General features: G+C 38.1%; 1 protein-coding gene across 9 annotated transcripts in view; it reads right to left on the bottom strand.

Moving 5' to 3' along the window:
• The window catches only part of AHR (aryl hydrocarbon receptor), a 513500-nt gene that overhangs the window by 103936 nt on the left and 386459 nt on the right, over window positions 1-23105 (bottom strand). For 5 of the 9 annotated variants that reach the window (XR_008717666.1, XR_008717668.1, XR_008717661.1 and 2 more), the window contains one exon: window positions 13018-13076. The exons of 3 other annotated variants lie outside the window; for them this stretch is intronic. The gene's annotated coding sequence lies outside the window, so the exon portion shown is untranslated. Of the gene's footprint in view, window positions 1-13017; window positions 13077-14346; window positions 14445-23105 lie in introns of all 9 variants that reach the window. One more of the 9 variants, XR_008717663.1, reaches the window with a different exon arrangement.

Genomic DNA, 23105 nt, shown 5'->3' with positions numbered 1-23105 from the left:
TCTTGAAGCAGGAGATTTCTGACTGGCTGATCAAGGATACAAAATAACAAAATAGTAACAAATCAAATCTAGCAATTTGCTGTAAAAATAATACAGAATGACCAAGTAGGAATTTATCTTGGGAATGCAAATGGGGCTCAACATTAGAGATCTTTTAAAGAATTGCACTATATTAATATGTTAAAGGATAAAAACTATTTGATATGTCACAACTCTGAATAAGAATCCTACAGGAATTCAACATTTTAATGAATATTTCAAAAGCTTTTTGTAAAATAAAAAATGCATAATTTCCCTGACTTTATAAAAGGATCTAGCAAAGTCTTACATCAAGCACTCCCCATAATCAGGAGATACTGGAAGCATATCCACATTGACAAGAAGTATATAATTGATCAGTCTTCACTCAAGGTCCCAATCAGTGTAATAAAATAAGGAGAACAACTCAAATATTAGAAAATAAGTTACAAAATGTCATAATTTGAAGATAATTGGGTCCTGAAGATACCAATAAGACAAATTTTAAAACCAATAAGCAAATTTCATCCAAATAGCCAAATACAAAATCAACATATTTAAAAAACCTGTAATTTTTATTCACATCAGAAAACCAACTAAAAAATAAAATAAGAGGTCTATTTATAATTAATAATCACATCAAATATTTAGGAATAATCCTAACAAGACTTCACTGAAGGGCATAAAAGAAAACCTAAATAAATTAGGAAAAATACTTTTCTTATGAATGAGAAAATTCAGAATTTTAAAGATGTCTACACTCTGTAAAATAATCTATGAATTTAGCAAAATACTAATAGAACAATAAAAGGGTCAGTGAAGGGTAATAGGGCAAAGATGGTCAAACCCACAAACTTCCAGTTAAAAGATAAGTAAGTACTAGGGACACATTTTACAATATGATTAATATAATTGCTGTATGCTACATAAAAGTTGTTAAGAGAGTAAATCCTAACAGTTCTTATCACAAATAAACCATTTTTTCTTTTTCTTTTATTTTGTACCCATATGAGGTGATGGACGTTCGCTAAACTTATTGCAGTAAACATTTCTTGATATACTTAGGTCAAATCATTATGATATACACCATAAATTTATATAATGCTGTATATCAATTATATCTCAATAAAACCAGAAGAAAAAATAATTTTAAAATATAAAGCAATGTTTTCTGGAAATTTTAAATCTGTTTAAAATCCATTAAGAAGAGCGAATATGTATAAATAACAAAGATAAATCTATAAAAGAAAACCAAGATGGAATATTCTTGCCTACTACATATCAAACATATTATAGGATCATAGTAATAAGTACAGTAGAGGCACAGAAATTGATAACTAGATTCATGGAATAAGAGTCTAAAAATAGATGAAAGCATACATCCTTATTTAAGATACAATAAGAATGGCATTTTAAATAAATGAAAAAGGGTATATTTTAAAATAAAAGTTCTTGGGAGAATAATTTACTTATTGAGAAGATACGACTAGTTCACAGTTCATATTCATAAAGACAAATTCCAGATTGTTATAATCTAAGCATAAATATAATACTATAAATGTATTAAATACAGTACTGTTAAAGTCTTACACTATATTGTAATATAATTTCTTTTTGATGTTGGAATCAAAAGTGAAAGTCAAGTTGCTCAGTCATGTCCTACTCTTTGCAACCCCATGGACTGTAGCCTGCCAGGATCGTCCATCCATGGGATTTTCCAGGCAAGAATACTGGAGTAGGTTGCCATTTCCTTCTCCAGGGGATCTTCCTAACCCGGGGACTGAACCTGGGTCTCCCACATTGCAGGCAGACTCTTACCATCTGAGCCACCAGGGAATCCCTGGAATCAAAACTGTGTTCTTAAATAAAAAATTTCTAACAAGGAAACTGAAGTAAAAAAAAATATATATATATATATATATATATATATATATACACACACACACACACACACACACACACAAAGGGGCTCATAATCTGTGGTAGAGAATATAAAGCCAGAGTTTACAGAAAAGAGTCACTGACAATCAGGTTTTTGGTATCATAGGCAGTGTATTATGCTACAATTTCTATAAAAGAGAAATACCAAAGCAATACTATAGATTTTCTCTGTGATTATTGATGTTCACAAATGCATAGAACAAAGTCTAAAAAGTATCCATATTAACCTAATGGTGATGATTGACTGCATCGAGGGAGACTAGAATTTAGTATTATTCTAGTCAAAGGTACACTGGCTTCGTATATAAGAAGAAGGTATCTAAGTGTTCATCAATAGATAAATGGATAAAAGAAGATGTATTTTACACACACACACACACAGGAACATTACTTATCCATAAAAGAATGAAATATTGCCATTTGTGGACTTCCCTGGGGGCTCAGTGGTAAAGAATCTGCCTGCCAGTGGAGGAGATGCAGGTTTGACCCCTGGGTCAGGAAGATCCTCCTGGGAGAAGGAAATGGCAAGCCACTCCAGTAGCCTTGTCTGGGAAATCCCATGGAAAGAGAAGTCTGGTGGGCTATAGTTCATGCGGACACAAAAGAGTTGGACACTTAGTGACTAAAAACAACAACAAATTGCCATTTGTAGTAGCATGGATGGATATGATCACATTGAGTGACATAAGTCAGACAAAGACAAATTTGTATGATATCACTTACGTGTGAAATCTAAACAAATGGACTTATTTACAGAACAGAAAGAGACTCACAGACATAGAAAACTTATGGTTGCCAAAGGGAAAAAGGAGGGGGAGGGATAAATTAGGAGTATAAGATTAACAGATACACACCACTATATATAAAACAGATAAATAAGAATAATCTACTGTATAGCACAGGAAACTATATTCAATTTCTAGTAATAATCTACAACGTAACAGAATCAGGGAAAAAAAAAAGTATAATTGAATCTCTTTGCTGTATACCTGAAATTAACATTATAAATCAACTATATTTATCTGAAAAATAAGAAGAATGTATAAAAATAGGTAAATAAGTTATTTGGTGAGGTAAATTATCATTACGAGGAAACCTTGATCAATCTATCTTACAATTGCCTAAAGCAATGACAAATGTGGGGAAGATAAATGTTACTAGAAAACAACTGTCTGACTTGACAACTATGAGAAGAAAGAATTTGTTTTGCCACTTCAGCTGTAACCCCACAGAATCAAGGAACTTTAATTTATTTTATAGTTTAGTAGAGTAAAATGCTTTCAAAGTATTTCAAAGGGTAAATTACTTCATTTGGAAATAAATGAAATAAACATCATTTATATTACAAATCAAAATGTTTACAAGTTGCTATTTCTATGTTATTGCCTGAGGCAAACTCTTTATCAAAGTTCTTTGCAGCTTAAATGCATCATGTTAACCCATGGTTCATATTATTTTAAGTCTATTAGTGTCTAAATATGGGAAACGCAATGGCAACCCACTCCAGAACTCTTGCCTGGAAAATCCCATGGATGGAGGAGCCTGGTGGGCTGCAGTCCATGGGGTCGCTAAAAGTCAGACATGACTGAGCAACTTCACTTTCACTTTTCACTTTCATGCATTGGAGAAGGAAATGGCAACCCACTCCAGTGTTCTTGCCTGGAGAATCCCAGGGACAGGGGAGCCTGGTGGGCTGCCGTCTAGGGGGTTGCATGACTGAAGCGACTTAGCAGCAGCAGTGTCTAAATAAGTTTTAGAAATATCTCTGCTCAAAAACAGTCAGTGTTGACCATACAGGATTCAAAAGCAGTGTTAACCAAAGGTCACTGAAATGGCCCTAAGAAAATTATATTTCCAAAAATAAACTCATAGACCAATCTTGTGTATATTTTTAAAACTACATGCTTTAAGAAAAAAAAAAAACTGTAGCTGATTATTTTGTGCAAATTTTAGCTCTACCATCAATCCTGTTTTGATATCCTCACTCTCCAAAAAGACAGAAGAAAGGAAAATAAAAAGTGACTCTGACTTAGATCTTAAATCTTATTAAAACTAATGCCAGTAAAGACTTCTGTGAAAGATAGTTAACACTGCTGGGTTTACTGAGAAAGTCTTCTTTAAACATTGCTTTTGAGATAGCAATTTAACACAGGCAACAACCTTGAAAATTACTCAAATGATTGATTATAGTAGGTCTATGTCTGAGGATTTATCCTTAAAAAATAGCAACTGGACAAAGATCAATATTCTATAATAACCTTCTATTATAGCACTATAGCATCAATTGTAACATTTGGGGCAAACTAAAAGTCCAGCAATAGGACTTATAGTTAAACTCTGATACAGCTGTTCATTACTCATTTAATGTTTTTGAAGATGAATTTATGACATGGGAAAATAAAAACACAAGGTACAGAATTGTGTTTACAATAACGAATGCACACACATATACATACATATGTATACATATCTGTGTCTCTCTACCTACCTACCATGCATGAAAGGGAAGACATAATTGCCAAATGACTCCTGAGACAAATACTTGATTTTCCCTAGTCTATGCCATTGTTTCAACCTAATTTGCTTCTTTGACTACAGGCACTGCAGAAGAGAAGTCTATTGCATAAAGTGAAAAACAGTAGAGCAATTAACAATATCCCAATCCTCTCTCTCTCTTAGTTCCCATTCCTGGTCCCAGTGGATGATTGTTTAAATGAGTACATTCTTCTTTCCGTGTTTATGGATGGGCTCCTCTTGTTCAGACCTGGCTGCTGCTGGGCCTTTATTTTCCATTTCTTGTTTATTCGCAGCAAAGTGAGGTGAAGAAGGTGTGTGTACTCTGAGCCCCTTAAAGCACAAGCCTCAGAAAGTGGTACTGAGATCTGTGAGTTTAGTATTGCCTCAAAAAACAAAGCAAGCTAGAACTTAAAGACTCTTCAGCATGAGAAATGGAGCAAGAGAAGGAACAGGAGGAGAAGGAAAATATAATGTGGACAGCTATGAAAAACCTAGATTTCAAACGATGTGAATGAACAAGACATTTGCTGCTGTGTTCTTGTCATTGTCTGGGGACCATGTTAGGATCAAAAGCATCAACCATCACAGCTTCCTGCCATCAGAACAAGGCTAATTTCTCTATGGTCCCTCTTCTTCAAGGTTATTACTTCCATTGTTAGGGAGATGATACATGGTAGTATTTGATAGTAAAATGGATTGGAATGGGTGAATTTAACTCAGATGACCATTATATCTACTACTGTGGACAAGAATCTCTTAGAAGAAATGGAGTAGCCATCATAGTCAACAAAAGAGTCTGAAATGCAGTACTTGGATGCAATCTCAAAAACAACAGAATGATCTCTGTTTGATTCCAAGACAAACCATTCAATATTACAGTAATCCAAGTCTATGACCCGACCAGTAATGCTGAAGAAGCTGAAGTTGAACGGTTCTATAAAGACCTACAAGACCTTCTAGAACTAACACCCCCAAAAACGTCCTTTTCACTATAGGGGACTGGAATGCAAAAATAGGAAGTCAAGAAATATCTGGAGTAATAGGTAACTTTGGCCATGGAGTATAGAATGAAGCAGGGCAAAGGCTAATAGAGTTTTGCCAAGAGAATTCACTGGTCATAGCAAACACCCTCTACCAAAACACAAGAGACTACTCTACACATGGACATCACCAGATGATCAAAACCAAAACTAGATTGATTATGTTCTTTGCAGCTGAAGATGGAGAAGCTCTATACAGTCAGCAAAAACAAGACTGGGAACTGACTGTGGCTCAGACCATGAACTCCTTATTGCCAAATTCAGACTGAAATTGAAGACAGTGGTGAAAACCACTAGACCATTGAGGTGTGACCTAAATCAAATCTCTTATGACTATACAGTGGAAGTGACAAATAGATTCAAGGGATTAGATCTGATAGAGTGCCTGATGAACTATGGATAGAGATTTGGAACATTGTACAGGAGACAGGGATCAAGACCATCCCCAAGAAAAAGAAATGCAAAAAGGCAAAATGGTTATCTGAGGAGGCCTTACAAATAGTTGTGAAAGGCAAAGGAGAAAAGGAAAAATATACCCATTTAAATGCAGAGTTCCAAAGAATAGCAAGGAGAGATAAGAAAGCCTTCCTCAGTGATCAGTGCAAAGAAATAGAGGAAAACAATAAAATGGGAAAGACTAGAGATCTCTTCAAGAAAATTAGAGATACCAAGGGAACATTTCATGCAAAGATGGGCTCAATAAAGGACAGAAATGGTATGGACCTAACAGAAGCAGAAGATATTAAGAAGAGGTGCCAAGAATACACAGAACTGTACAAAAAAGATCTTCACAACCCAGATAACCACAGTGGTGCGATCATTCACCTAGAGCCAGACATCCTGGAATGTGAAGTCAAGTGGGCCTTAGGAAGCATCACTATGAACAAAGCCAGTGGAGCTGATAGAATTCCAGTTGAGCTATTTCAAATCCTGAAAGATGATGCTGTGAAAGTGCTGTATTCAATACACCAGCAAATTTGGAAAACTCAGAAGTGGCCACAGGACTGGAAAAGGTCAGTTTTCATTCCAATCCCAAAGAAAGGCAATGCCAAATAATGCTCAGACTACCACACAATTGCACCCATCTCACACACTAGCAAAGCAATGCTGAAAATTCTCCAAGCAAGGCTTCAACAGTACATGAACAGAGAACTTCCATATATTCAAGCTGGATTTAGAAAAGGCAGGGGAACCAGAGATCAAATTGCCAACATCCACTGGATCATCAAAAAAGCAAGAGAGTTCCAGAAAAACATCTACTTCTGCTTTATTGACTATGCCAAAGCCTTTGACTGTGTGGATCACAATAAACTGTGGATTAGTTTTCCTAAAAATTAATACAATTATGTAAAGTTTAAAAATAAAATAAAATTTAAAAAAATAAAATAAAAAAGAAATATTAAAAGAAAACAAAAACAAAAACAAAAACAAAAAAACAATAAACTGTGGAAAATTCTTAACGTGATGGGAATACCAGACCCCTGACCTGCCTGATGAGAAGTCTGTATGCAGGTCAGGAAGCAACAGTTAGAAATGGACACAGAACAACAGATTGGTTCCAAATTGGGAAAGGAGTACATCAGGGCTGTGTATTGTCACCCTGCTTATTTAACCTATATGTAGAGTACATAATGAGAAACACTGGGCTGGATGAAGCACAAGCTGGAATCAAGATTGCCGGGAGAAATATCAATAACCTCAGATGTGCAGATGACACCATCCTTATGGCAGAAAGTAAAGAAGAACTAAAGAGCCTCTTGATAAAAGTGAAAGAGGAGAGTGGAAAAGTTGGCTTAAAGCTGAATATTCAGAAAACTAAGATTAGGGCATTTGGTCCCATCACTTCATGGCAAAGAGATGGGGAAGCAGTGGAAACAGTGAGAGACTTTATTTTGGGGGCTCCAAAATCACTGCAGATGGTGAATGCAGCCATAACATTAAAAGGTGCTTGCTCCTTGGAAGCAAAGTTATGACCAACCTAGACAGCATACTAAAAAGCAGAGACATTACTTTGCCAACAAAGGTCCATCTAGTCAAAGCTATGGTTTTTCCAGTAGTCACATATGGATGTGAGAGTTGGACTATAAAGAAAGCAGAGTGCTGAAGAATTGATGCTTTTGAGTTGTTTTATTGGAGAAGACTGTTGACAGTCCCTTGGACTGCAAGAAGATTCAACCAGTCCATCCTAAAGGAAATCAGTCTTGAATATTCATTGGAAGGACTGATGCTGAAACTGAACCTCCAATACTTTGGCCCCCTGATATGAAGAACTGACTCATTGAAAAAGACCCTGATGTTGAGAAAGATTGAAGGCGGGAGGAGAAGAGGACAACAGTATGAGACGGTTGGATCACATCACCAACTCAATGGACATGAGTTTGAGTAAACTCTGGGAGCTGGTCGTGGACAGGGAGGCCTGGCGTGCTGCAGTCCATGGGGTCACAGAATTAGACACAACTGAGTGACTGTACTGAACTGAAGTGAACTCAGTATTTGATAGCAAGACATTTCTCTCGCCATCCTGTTCTGACCACTACGATATTTTTTTTGTTTTGGTCAACTGTAACTTTTTAAACCAAAACTTGCTTATTATCATGTGAACTCTGAATATCGGCAGGCCCTCTGCCTTGCTTCTCTTTTTTCTAAGCCAAGTTGGCCACCTACTTCACTTAACCTCATTTCACAAAGGTTAGATAACCACAAACTGAACTTGAAAAAAATCTGCCTTAGAAACAGACCAACATGTTAGTAACATCTGCATTTAAGTGTTTGGATTACAGGTAAATTTTATTTTATAACTTTTATTTTCTAAAAATTTTTATAGTGTGTATTACATTTATACTACAACAAAAGAAAAGAGACACGAATCTTCGGTAATGTTTCATCTTTGTCCAAGCTATTTTAGCTGCATTTGAGCCAAATCAAATTTATTCATAGGGATAAAAGGATATATATAAAATGAGCATAGAAAACAGAACAAAACAAAAATCTTGTTGGTATTTACCAGTCTCTATCACTGATTTAATTCTGTTTATCAGACTATGTCACCAAATTCTTTACCTTCTTCTAGTCTTTTAAGCTTCTGCTTAATCTTCCCAAATTTCCTTACCTAAATTCACTCTTTGATCTTTCCACTTATTTAACAGGTCATACCACCCTCTACATTTCTTGCCTCACTCACACCTTAAAACCTGTAATTATTTTATTTTATGTCTCCTTATACCTGCAGATAAATTCCATGTGGAGAACACTGGCTATGTCCTTTTCCTAGGATAATTCCTGGAATGGGAGAACGCTCAGTTGATACACATACACACACAGATATGGATATATACATTTATAATACATATATACATATGCATACATATAGACAACACTATTAAAAAAATTATACATCATTTTACAGCTTTGTTAGTTTTTCTTTCACATGGACAGGATAATAGCTCCCACTATGTCACCCTGTTTTTGAGGTGATTCCTATCCAGTGATGTCAAATAGCTACCAGCTTTGCTTTTATTCCCATGTGAATCAACAATACTTTTGCTGAAAATGAATAAAAAGTTTGAATCATGTTGTTTTCACAGACTTTTAAATTTCTGCATGCAAAAGTATTTCAGACTCCAGTTGGAAAGGAACTGACGGTACTAACGCATTACGATAAAAGCTATTTCCGTACAACGTCCAATCTGATTATGTAAACAAAGAATGTTTGGAAAGGTTGTGGAGAAAATGAAAGAGATTTTAGACGTTAATGCCATAAACATCTTAGAACCAGGCTCAAAAACTGACCCCTAAAAGTCACTGAATAGTTTGTCTTTCGCACCATACAAAATGTATTTGCATATGCGCTACTTTGAAATGAATCATCAACATAGTGACAAAAGCGAACCACTATAAAGTGCTTCCTATGTACCAGGCACTGTTTTAAATGCTTTATGTATATTAACCCATCTAATCCTGTGCCCAACCCTATGACACAGGGAATTATCACCCTCCTTAATTTACTGATGTGGAAACTGAGGCACGGAGTGAGCTCATTTGAAAGCAAAAAGCTGTCAGAGCAGCCACCTGAGTTTCCCTCTTGAAGTGCACTGCTTTAGCTTATAAAGCTATTTATTTCCCCCCTCCAGGGTGACTGTCGGCTGGCCCAGGGTCATGTGGCTAGACAAAGCCAGAATTTGAACACAGTCTGGCCTCAGGTTTTCTCCTAACTCCGTCATGCTTCTCTAAAAGACCTGGAACAGACGAGAAGTACAGCCATTCCTTCCATGGGGGTTTGACTCTCCGTGGATACCAAACCTGCAGATGATCGAGTCCCTGGCTGTATTAAATGAGCCAAGTGTTATCCTCTACATACAGGCACCTGCAGTGAGGGTGGGCAGGACACTGGAGTTGGATTCAGAAGTCTCCTGAGAAAATTCTGAGCTCTGTTTCTGAATCAGATACTAAGGTAGCTGGTGTTTTCTTAACTCTAAGATGAAAATACGAATCATATCCTCCATTATTGTGTTTTTGTTTGGGGGCTTCCCTAGTGGCTCAGTGGGAAAGAACCCGCCTGCCAATGCAGAAGACATGGGTTCAATCCCTGGGTTGGGAAGATCCCTTGGAGAGGGTATGGCAACCCACTTCAGTATTCTTGCCTGGGAAATCCCATGGACAGCAGAGCCTGGAGGGCTACGGTCCAGGGGGTCACAAAAGAATCAGACGTAGTGACTTAACAACAGCAACAACTGACTTAATATTGACACCTGCTGTATTATTCTTGAGACCTTAAGGTACTTTGTCAGGATTCACTCTCTAAACTGTGGCTGCCTTTATTCCTTCTGTAAATAACAGAGCTCATGGAATTACTTATGCAAACAGTAGACATGGAATAATCGGTATTGCTGATCTCAAATGGGAAGCAGGCTCTCCCCAGGTCTTTTACATTCAAACATTCAACACATTTTTCAAGTGTGCTCAGGAACCAAACCCTGAGAAAGCTCCATAGAAAATAGTAGGATGAAAAGGTATGGTGACCGTTCTCACCAGTCTTAAACAGCAAATGAAATAGGACACCAAAACCAAAACAGAAATATGTGCCGTGGAGGGCAAAAAAAGCTCTGTGAATTCAGAGGAAGATGAAGCACTTTGGAGCAGGGAAACTCAGGAAAGGAGACTTTCAGTATATGGATATTAGCAGAGAAAGGGAACATCAGATACAAGGAAATTCGATTCTGTCTGATTCAATGTCAGACTTCCACAGAACATCTAGTGTTTCAAGGCACTGTACTAACTGGGAAATCAAGAAGAAGATAGTCCCTGAACTCAGAGCTTAGAATTTGGGGGAGACTGTCTAAGTTAGTTCTCTCACCACAGAAGCACAAGGCCAGAAGAACACAGAAAAACTAATCACTGTACTCCTCAGAGATGTAGTTTAAAGAAAAAAGGCAACAGTAAAAGGGGAAATTGATGAAGGACTATTTAATTCTGCCTATGGGAGACAGAGAGAGTTCAGAGAGTACCACAAAGAAAAAGAGATGGTTGACCAGAGTCTTAAATGAAGCTTAAATAGATAATTGCTAAGTAGGTTAAAAGGAGAAGGGAATGATATTTCAAGCAAAGGATACAACATAAAACCATGGATTTTGGTTGTTTCTCCTGTCATATGTGCAGAGAATCACAAAACTGGGGATATGGTAGGGTGGAGATATAAATTTCAATTCTTTATTCTTTTCAGAGCAGAGTTGATCTCTCCTTCCACTTTCAAAAAACTGTTTCCCAGTACTTGACTTGACCCCAGAATATTCTCCCTGGGCACTGATCTCATGAACAGCTAGCTAAGTCTGTTTCACATGTCAATCTCTGCTCCCTGCTCAAGCACGTCCCAGAGGTTGAGACAGGCAGTGTATGTCAGGGGGTAGGGGTGGGGGAAAGATGCACTCAAGCAAAGGAGGAGCAGGTTTGAAGTGACTGAAGGCAGTAAGAGAGAAAAATGATGAATGAAAACTCTAAGCAGTTTGTATTATGAAAAATGTAGTGCATAGAATAGCATGACTCCTTCCTTTTATCCCCTTCCATATTATTTTGAAATAAATTTGAGACAACGTATCATGCATCCATAAGTATTTTAGTATGTATTCCTAAAGACAAAAGCACTTATAACAAAAACACTACAATCAACATACCTAGAAAATTTAATACTATGAACTAACTTCTGAACAGTGAGTCTGAGGAACTTATAGAACATTGAGCTTTGATGATCTAAGAGCTAAAGATGAGGGAACTTAGTGTCATCAATATGTGGGAGATGCCAAGGACTAGGAAATAGGTGACATCACCTAGGAGTCATAAAAGGAAGCAAACAATAGAAGATTGCATTAAATACAAAATTTGAATAAAGGCCAGAGACACGAGGAGTTAGAAGAACCTGAAGATCTGTGAGGACTGGAGGAATCAAGATATCTCTCCATTTGTGAACAGAATGAGACTTAGGCTGAGCCTTGAAGGATAGGACTTCAGTAGGTGCTGGGGACAGTGGTGATAATTCATCTGAGGAAAATGGTACGAGTGATTACATGGAACTTGACCGGTAAAAGGGCTCACTTCACAGGAAAGAGGGGATTGGTAAGAAATGAGGTCACCAAGCTGGGGGAGATTACAGGATGCATCCAGGATTTGAATTTAATTCACTGTTTCAGTAACTGTTGGTTGAGTGGGTAGAATATACCAGAGATCATGCTAACAGCTAGGGATGGGAAGACTTACGAGACTGATTTATGCTCATAAGTAGCTTTAGATCTGTTCCAAGAACATTTAATCAAAAATGCCACAATTATAATGTCATTTAATAAATATTTATTAAACATATTCTATCAGTCAGTCACCATGAGGATGCTGTGGATACAATGATCATTAAGTCATGGTCCACAAAAAGCCATTGAACCATGAACAAATTTTGGGGGGATGCTGACATGAGAAAAAGCATTTTGAGGGGAATTTCTTTTTTACTATGCACAAAGAATGGGATAAGGACACTTCATCAAGAAGACAAAGTGATAAACCTTGAAATAAGGGGAAAACAAGAATGGAAATAAAGGGATTATATAAGAGATGTATTCATGGAAGAAAATGGTGCGAAAAAGCTGAGTAACTGATGTCGCAAAGTTTCAGATGGGGTGTGTGTGTGTGGGTATGTGTGTGTATGCACATGTGTGAGCACAATCTTTCAGGTGCAACCATATCAGTTTTCCTTTTGGGTGTCTGAAACTGTTCTCTGTGATACAATGAGCTCTACAGAGATCACCTTTCCTTTATGCTAAGAAAATTGTAGGTCTAACGCAGCAACATCCTCAAAGATCTTCCTGGGGATATCAGGTTTCTCTGGAGAAGGGGAACTTCTCCATTGCTGATGCGCAGGTATGTTCCCTTCAAACAGCAAGTGTTGTCTTAATAAAGACAGCATAGTGGGTTTTTGGATACCAGTATTCAGGTCACTTAGAACATTCAGAATGAGTCTTACATGATCGACCAATGTAAACTTGTGTGCTCTCTGCGTTGTTCCCTTGGAGTCAGCAAACACTGCACAGATGAAAGAGAAAAACAACAGTAAATTATTTCCAAGGATTAGAAACAGAAATCCTCAGATGATTCACCGATGATTCAGATTTCTGTGTATCGCTTCTATTCTACTTGTTGCCAAGGGAACTTGGGGCCTACTTCCTACCACACTTCGGCTATAAAAAGTACCAGCAAAAGCCACAGGAGAGTAACTTCTCGACTCTTTTATTAAAAAAAAGGCTAACGGCCAACATGTCATTTTCACAGAGAGATTTCAATTTTATCTATGAAGGTGATATCCACAAGACACTGAGATGTCACGTGATTATTCTATGTATCTATCGACTCCTTTCATTCAGCTGCTTTACTCAAGCAGGGCATCTCCAATAAAGAACCTAAGATGCCAGTGGAAATTGTCCTTTTTTCCATAAAATCCAGACCATCATGCTTTTTTTGTTGTTGTTTTTAACCTTTATTTTTTAACTGGAGGATAGTTGCTTTACAGTCTTGTGTTGGTTTCTGCCGTACGACAATGAGAATGTCATAATTGTATGTGTGTGTGTGTGTGCTCACATGTGCTGTGTGCTGTGCTAAGTCACTTCAGTCGTGTCTGACTCTGCGACCCCAGGGACTGTAGCCCACCAGGCTCCTCTGTCCATGGGGTTCTCTAGGCAAGAATACTGGAGTGGGTTGCCATGACCTCCTCCAGGGGCTCTTCCCAATGCAGGGATCGAACCTGCGTTTCTTAAGTCTCCTGCACTGGCAGGCAGATTCTTCACTACCAGCGCCACCATATGTCCCTCCCTCGTGAGCCTCCCACTCCTCCCCGCATCCCACGATCTAGGTCACTGCAGAGCACTGGATTGAGGTCCCTGCGTTTTGTAGCAGCTTCCCACTAGTTATCTCTTTCACACACGACAGTGTATATGCTTTTGTATCAATAGCCAAAGCCTGGCCAATGTGTGGACCTCAGCCAGGGCTCAAACCCAGAGTCATGCTCTGCCCTGTCTGTCTGGGTCATCACAGCAAGAGAAGGACATAAGCCAGGGAGAGGAAGGCAGTTTGATGACCACAAGCGGTCCTGTGCACTTTTACTCTTATTGCCATGATCTGTTGATCTTTCTCTAGCCATCGCCGTTATCAAGCCACAAAAGAGTATCAGTACAGTCAAACATTCATAGTAGAAAACCAGTCCTGGATGGATAATTTCCATTGCATATATAACCTAAATTTTTTCCTTAATATGTTCCTTGACTTAAATTCTCATTTAGAAATAGGGCAGGAAGCATACCTCAATGGATAGGTGTCAGGAAGACAGCAAAAGTCAATAGCACAAACCAGCACACTCTATGCTTACAGAGGGCAGATTCACCCATCTGTTAAGAAGGCCTGGAAAAACAAGAAAATTGAAAGCATTCCAGAATTTTTTTTTATTTGACTTTGATGCTTCCTAGAAATTTTGTAAAGAAGGAAGTTTTCTCTTTTAAGATGGCATATTTTCTCTTTATTATTCCCTATGCCCAGAAAAGGGTTTCCCTGGTGGCTCAGTGGTAAAGAATCAACCTGCCAATGCAGGAGACACAGCTTCGACCCCTGGGTCAGGAAGATCCCCCGGAGAAAGCCACTCCAGTATTCTCACCTGTGAAATCCCATGGACAGAGGAGCCTGGTGGGCTACAGTCCACGGGGTTGCAAAGAGTTGGACATGACTGAGTGACTAAATAACAACAAAGCCAGAAAAAAGCCACCAGCTATTCTTGCTTGAGCCCCACCTAAGAGGTACAGAATGCCTAAGATGTGCTTATGCTTAAATTTATATAATATTAGAACACTCCAGATCTTTGAAGGGGCAACATGATAAAATATAAGGCTACAAATTTCAATTTTTTTAATGGATGTTAGTATTACTTGTAATCAACAGTGATTTGTTCTAAAATGCAAAACTTCCCACCTTAAAATCTATCATGAGTTTCCTATTTCTTTGAGAATAAAATCCCAGCTCCTTCTCATGGAATGCAAAACCCCTTATGGCCTCATCTCACATCCCTTTGTACCTGAGCAATGCAGAAGTACTTACGGCTCCCAGCATCTATGAGTATCCCATGCCTCTGTGACTTGGCACATGGGCTTCACTAAGCCTGGAATGTCTTTGCTCTCTTCTCACCTGATGGATTCCTATTTATTCTCAACACTTAATTCATAACTATCACCTCCTCTGCTGAGTGTTTCCTGACTCAACTGTCAAAAGCAATTCTTACATAAGTCTTCTGGCTTTGTCAGTCTTTATAATATTGCATGCACACTATATGCCAAATATTGTTCATGTGTGTCTGTAACTTTTCATTTATTACACTGGATAATTCTTGGGGAGCCAGATTCATTTTATTTTTTATCTTTGTATTTTGAGTACTTTGCACAGTTGCTCAATATACATTAAGTTGTGTGTAACATTTTGTTGAAAACTTTTCCATTTTGCAAACCTTATGATGATGAGAGGAAAATGTATTTAAAAGTAATGCACCACTAGATAATGTTAGTGAAACATGAAATAAGCTTTGCAAATTTGTGCCTTACAATACCAAACAGAAGACACCTCTGTTCAAAATTTCTTGCTGGATAAACAAGGGAAGGGTCAATGTGTCATAACTCAGATGGATGTAAATGAAAGGGGCATTTACTCAACAAAGAAGAACAATAACAGCGAGGTCTTCCTGACCTCTGATGTTCAGACTAGCTGGTAGAAAAATTAAAATGTGATTTTTCTGTTTGTCCCAAGAACTCTAAATGAGACCCACATAAACATCTGCTTTAATAACTGAATCAAAGTTATTGAAGCTTTGCAGCAGACCTGCCAACCAGGAAGTATTGGAATAGCTCATTCTATCAAATCCACTGGGTCGTTTGGTCAGAGTACTCACAGGCCTTGAGCCTGAGTATTTCAGAAGCCCCCATCCTTAGCAATGAGGAGTCCAGGTGAGGTTTCAGGGACAGATGTAGGAAAGGAGTCTCATTTTGAAACAAGACTTAACATACTGTCCTCCTCTGGTAAGAGCCTATGTATCAGTAGTGCAAAGCTTGCTGAGATGGAGATCAGAACTATGCTGAGCTTGTGACTGTTCAGCAGCAACTTGGACCTGGCCTGACAAAAGCTGTTATAGCACCAAGCTGAGGTTCCTGAGCTAAAGCAGGAGTCACATCCACTAAAAGGAGACATGCCCAGACTTGCTGAGAAGGCTGTGAGAGAAATAGCATACATGAGCCAAATGCTAGAGTAGGGTCAGGAATGAAGAGAAAGTAGACTGGGATAGAAATGAGGAGCAGAGGTCTCTTTGAACAAGAACCTGAAACACCAAAAGCCTTTGCCTGGTGTGTGGACAGATAACCTCATGCTCAGCTGCTCAGCTGTGCCCACCTCTTTGCAACCCCATGGACTGTAGCCCACCAGGCTCCTCTGTGCATGGGATTTCCCAGGCAAGAATACTGGAGTGGGTTGCCATTTCCTTCTCTAGAAGATCTTTCTGACCCAGGGGTCAAACCCGTGTCTCCAGCTTGGCAGGCAAATTCTCTACCACTGAGCCACCGGGGAAGCCCCAATCTAGGTGGATAGTGCTTTGTAAATAAAGGGAAAATATTTCCCACTTCTCCTCAGGGGTGAAGGTGTTCTTCACAAAGAAGAGCAGAGAATTTATCTGTGTCAGGGTTTCTAAAGCCCCAGGGAAATTACTATTGGATATTACTGCCATGGCAGAAGGACTTCTGCACTGACTCCATGGATTCTGGGTTTTCACAAAGCTGGAGTCTCACAGATAGCCCAAGGTGAGTGTGAGAAAAGGAAGGTAGATCTTAAGCAATTCATCAGGCAATTTCAGTACATGAAAATGTTCGGTGACCCACGCAGTGCTTCTCGTCTTCCAAACATTGATAAATGGACTCTTGCTCTCCACCAGGGTATATTTCTCATTTGGATATTGTCATCTAGATGCTCCTCTACCTGGGTATTTTCCAGACATCCTTGTGCATTTGCAGTCAAGATGTTCAAGATTTCTTAGGATGGTTAAAGACTTGGACTGGCTTCCAATTCTGAAACAAGATAGCTTCAGTGGTATCCTGTCCCAGAATATCACCCCAAAACCGTAGGTAACCCAAGGAGGTGCTTTCTACCTTGACAGATTAAACCAGAAGAGCCTGAGCAAGAATTCTAACAGTGTCAGAAGAATGAAGCCAACCAAATTTACACTGGCAGAGCTCAGAAAACCAAACTATCATTAGAAGAGACCAACAAGTCAACTACAAGCTCAACCTAAACAAGGCAATTGACCTCTAACACAGAAAATATGAACAGGATCAATGGTCTGCTAACATCATAACCAAAATATTCAGGATACAGTAGAAAATCACTCATCCTATCAAGAACCAGGAAAAACCATAATCTGAATGAGAAAAGATAATCAGCTAATGCCAGTTACAAGATATATGTGATGCTGGAATGTCTGACAAAGATCTTAAAGCAGCTGTCATAAAGTACTTAAAAAAATCAATTGCAAGTCCTCATGAAACAAAAGGAAAATTAGAAAATTACAGCAAAGAAATAGAAGTTATAACAATTTGGTGAATGGGGAGATGTTTGCAAATAATATATCCAATAAAGTATTAGTATTCAAAATATATAAAGAACTCCTAAAACTCAATAGCAAAAACTCAAATAATACAAGTAAAAAAAATGGGGAAAGGACCTGAACATTTTTCCAAAGAAGATATATGAATACCCAACAGGTACATGAAAAGGTGCTCAAAATCAGTTCAGTTCAGTTCAGTCACTCAGTCATGTCCGACTCTTTGCGACCCCATGAATCGCAGGACACCAGGCCTCCCTGTCCATCACCAACTCCCAGAGTTCACTCAAACTCATGTCCATTGAGTCGGTGATGCCATCCATCTCATCCTCTGTCATCCCCTTCTCCTCCTGCCCCCAATCCCTCTCAGCATCAGAGTCTTTTCCAATGAGTCAACTCTTCACGTGAGTTGGCCAAAGTATTACAGTTTCAGCTTTAGCATCAGTCCTTCCAATGAATACCCAGGACTGATCTCCTTTAGAATAGACTGGTTGGATCTCCTTTCAGTCCAAGGGACTCTCAAGAGTCTTCTCCAACACCACAGTTCAAAAGCATCAATTCTTTGGCGCTCAGCTTTCTTCACAGTCCAATTCTCACATCCATACATGACCACTGGAAAAACCCGAGCCTTGACTAGACAGACCTTTGTTGGCAAAGTAATGTCTCTGCTTTTTAATATGCTATCTAGGTTGATCATAACTTTCCTTCCAAGGAGTAAGCATCTTTTAATGTTATGGCTTCAGTCACCATCTGCAGTGATTTTGAAGCCCCCAAAATAAAGCCTCTCACTGTTTCTACTGCTTCCCCATCTATTTGCCATGAAGTGATGAGACCAGATGCCATGATCTTCATTTTCTAAATGTTGAGCTTTAAGCCAACTTTTTCACTCTTCACTTTCTCTTTCATCAAGAGGCTTTTTAGTTCTTCTTCACTTTCTGCCATAAGGGTGGTGTCATCTGCATATCTGAGGTTATTGATATTTCTCCCAGCAATCTTGATTCCAGCTTGTGCTTCATCCAGCCCAGCATTTCTCATGATGTACTCTGCATATAGGTTAAATTAGCAGGGTGACAATACATAGCCTTGATGTACTCCTTTCCCGATTTGGAACCAATCTGTTTTTCTGTGTCCAGTTCTAACTGTTGCTTCCTGATCTGCATACAGATTTCTCAGGAGGCAGGTCAGGTGGTCTGGTATTCCCATCACCTCAAGAATTTTCCACAGTTTTTCTGTGATCCACACAGTCAAAGGCTTTGGCATAGTCAATAAAGCAGAAATAGATGCTTTTCTGGAACTGTCTCTCTTTTTTGATGATCTAATGGATGTTGGCAATTTGATCTCTGGTTCCTCTGCCTTTTCTAAATCCAGCTTGAATATATGGAAGTTGTCAGTTCATGTCCTGCTGAAGCCTTGCTTGGAGAATTTTGAGCATGACTTTACTAGCGTGCGAGATGAGTGCAATTGTGCGGTAGTCTGAGCATTCTTTGGCGTTGCCTTTCTTTGGGATTGGAATGAAAACTGACCTTTTCCAGTCCTGTGGCCACTGCTGAGTTTTCCAGATTTGCTGGCATATTGAGAGCAGCACTAGTACACCCCCTGGTCATAGCATTATTTACAACAGTTAATTATTTACAACAGCTCAAGTGGAAATAACTCAAGTGTCTAGGTACAGATAAATCCATAAAAGTGATGTGGGATGTATACACACAATTAAATATCACTCATCCATACAAAATAAAGAAGTCCTGCCATTTGCAACAACATGGATGGACTTTGAGGGCATTATACTAAGTGAAATAAGTCAGGCAGAGAAAGACAAATACCATACAATCTCAATTACATGTAGAACTTTTTTTTTTAAATAGCAAAGAAAGAAACCAACTCACAGAAAAAGAGATCAGGTTTGTGGCTACCACATTTGGGGACAGGAGGAGAAATGGGATGGTAGTCAGAAGATAGAAGGGTCAAAAAAAAAAAAAGTGATGGAAAGATCTGAGCAAACTTGCATAGTTCCATTTCTAGGTCCACTTCCATGACTCTGGTTGTGTTTCAATCCATCATAATGATTATACAAGGTATTAAGAGTTGTGGATTGGAATATCCCTGGAACAAATAAGAATATGTAGTGTTTCTTATATTTCCTTAACTATGAACAGTAATTTACCCATCTCTATTTTCCCAATTTGCCTGAGTAAATTAAAATTTTCAGTAAAGATCAGAATGCATGAGACATAAGAGATGCAGGTTCGATCCCTGGGTTGGGAAGATCCCCTGCAGTAAGAAATGGCAACCCACTCTAGTATTCTTGCCTGGAGAAACCTGTGAACAAAGGAGCCTGGTGGGCTACAGTCCATGAGGTCACAAAAGAATTGGACACAACTGAAGCAGTTTAGCAAGCAAGAAAGAAAAATAATAATTTTCATGCCCTGTTCTGGGGTTACCCAAGATAACCTCATTTGTCACTGTTAAAATTAGCCTCAAGGAACAGTCCACCCTTTTGTAAAAATGTCCTAGTTTAACCATCACTCAATTCTACATCTAGTTTCTAGATAGATGGTCTTACTAAGGTTACCTACACTGAATAGAAAGTGAAATCACAGCTGGTGATCAAAATTACCTATCCGGTTCAGAAATGCAAACTTGAGTTGATCTGCCCTGAGCTCCTAATTCAGCTTGCATTAGGTGAAGTGAATCTTAGTCTTAGAACATTTAGAATTCACCTCTGTTACTCGGCCAGCAGTCAAAACTGACAGGCAGATACCCAAGAATGTTAGTAAGGTCTCTAAACATTGGCAAAGGCAACTTAAGATGCCCAGAAAGATCATTGGGATAAAAAATTAACAGCCAGATGTAGGTGTGATTGCCCAAGACAAAATAGGAAATACTTCTATGTGCATGTTGGAAAGTCAAGGCAGGAAAGCTCAACCAGAGGTCAGGCTAAGGCAGCTTGAGACGCGATGGAGGGGTGGGTAAAGGATCTCAGACCATGGCCTTCAACATGGCTGCGACCTGAAGCTGATTTGTGGTATGGAGTAAAGGGCCAAAGCAAGAATGCAAGTGAGAGGGTGGCATAACAAGCAATGATGCAGAACAAGATTCGGAGTCACAGCTTTAGTGACGGGAAGCTGAAGTGCCTGTCTATGAAAAACTGAGCTTCAACTATTTTATCATTTCATGTCATTGGAAGAGATGCTTCTACTGTGTTTTCAGTGTGTTCTGAAATGATGTGTTATGACATAAGATTCAAACTCAAATGTGCCAAAGGTCAGACTGGCTCAATCTGCCTGAAGGAAAGATCATAATGAAAATTCCTAGAGAGGTTAATACATCAAATGTAATTATATCTCAGCCAGTTGGTCAACATTTCTGAGTACATTTTTGGTACAGAGTTCAGTGTGACGTGCTCTAAATTTCTATTTTATATCAGACTATTTTACTGGTATAAGTTTTATTTTTGAATTAAAAGAGATACACAATTCTCAAAGATTGTAATAGTTCTCAAGTGAATGATTTTTTTTGATTCATGGACTTCTATGTCCAGTTGTAAAATATCCCTTCTTTACAAACTTATATTTCCATTTTCCATCGCTTATCAGAAATATTTTGACATATGATCAAAGATAAATAATCCTTAATCAAGGAGAAATATGGTTGATTATATAATCAGGGATAAACTAAAATATACTATAATTAAATAATTTTGAAATGGCAACATAAATCTAAAGATAAATGAATCAATCTACAAATTAGTAAAGATAATATGGCATATAGTTATAAATATGATTCCTTTTCACATATTAATGAGGAAAACAAAATTTCCAGCTACAAACGTTGTTTTGCATTATTCCAAGATGTGAGTCTTTTAAAATATTAATGTTTAAAAAATATTTAATGTCACTGACAGATGAGTTAATGTATCATCTCATGATATTATTTAGCCCAAAGACTTAATATTTGAAATGAATAAGAAAATACTTGCTTTATTTTCCACATAATATTTTTGAGTAAGACACTTCTTTTCCTGTGAAACACTACATGCTTAAAATGTCCAGAGACTGTATTTGAATTCTTGTTCCTAATCAAGCTCTTTAAGCTTTTATTTCAGTTGAAACTCTTTACATTTAAGCTACTTTGTTTGATTAAATTTAATGTGAGGAAACTTCTTATTTGTTCTTTCTCCATAAAAGGGCCAGTCTTTGATAAACATTTTGTCTCTTATCCTGGTCTATGATCATAAGTGTTTACTGGGAAAGATAAAGTCTCTGAGGTTTTCATCTGGAGATGACTTTTAAAGAGTGCAAATTGTACTCTGCCTAGAACACCACATTACATCAGCCAAAGGTAGAAGAACCCTTTACTTTGATGGTTCTGTTTATAAGCCTTTTCCTTCCTTTATTCTCTCATGATTTTATTATCTTCATTACTCAACTATGCAGCCTACTAGTAGCTGAATAATACCAATGCTGCGCTGTGCTTAGCTGCTCAGTTGTGTCCAGCTCTTTGCGATCCCATGGACTGTAGCCCACCAGACTCCTCTGCCCATGGAATTCTCCAGGGGATCTTCCCACGCCAGGGATCAAACCTGGTATCCTGTGTTGCAGGCAGATTCTTTACTGTTTGAGCCACCAGGAAAGCAAATGGTAAACATCCAATTAAAAATGGTTTAATAATAAATGAATGACGGGTGTAATCCTAAACATATAGGATCTAGAGTTTTTAAAATTATTCTTAAATCATACATGCATAACTCTTTACAAACCCAGTTCTAGATAACATTATCTTCCTCTTGAAAGATCAGTACTATCTTTAGTGGAAAGAGTGTGAGCTGTGCTACATGGAGTAAAGTACTTTGCCTCTCAGAATCTGGGTATTTTCCCCGCTAAGGAATGAGACACAAAATACACACAAAGAACACACTGAATATAATAACTATTTCACAAGTGGTAGCCATTATTGTTACCACTTGTGAGACCTATTTGAAAGAAGGTTTCTTGAACCACTTTATTTTCATGTATATTTTTATGTTTTCTTATAGTATTATCCAAGTACCACAGAGACATGGAAATATGTGACAAGATGTGAATAATTCATATTGAATTAAAATAAATATGTCAGAGGAAAGATGATTCGTTTTAAAACCAAATTTTTTTTTACTCTTTCTGCTTTTTTATATTTATTTCCAATTTTACTGCATTATAATCAGAAAATATAGAAAATGTAGTATTGCACTTTTGGAATGTATTTTAAAGCTTTCTTAGTGGCCTATTACACAGATTTTATGAATGGCTCACTCATGCTTCTTTATGCTATAAAGAAAATGTGTCCTTCAGGAATTGGCATTAAATTCTTTGAAAACTAAAAAATACTGTTGGGAGGTGGTGACCTCTTTTTATATAACTTACTCATTCCTGGAGAAAATCTCCGGGGGGAAAGGAGGA

The sequence above is a fragment of the Bubalus kerabau genome, chromosome 8, assembly GCF_029407905.1.
Source record: "Bubalus kerabau isolate K-KA32 ecotype Philippines breed swamp buffalo chromosome 8, PCC_UOA_SB_1v2, whole genome shotgun sequence".
In the NCBI taxonomy this organism is placed as follows: Eukaryota; Metazoa; Chordata; class Mammalia; order Artiodactyla; family Bovidae; genus Bubalus; species Bubalus kerabau.
This window is presented reverse-complemented; position numbering and strand designations above follow the sequence as displayed.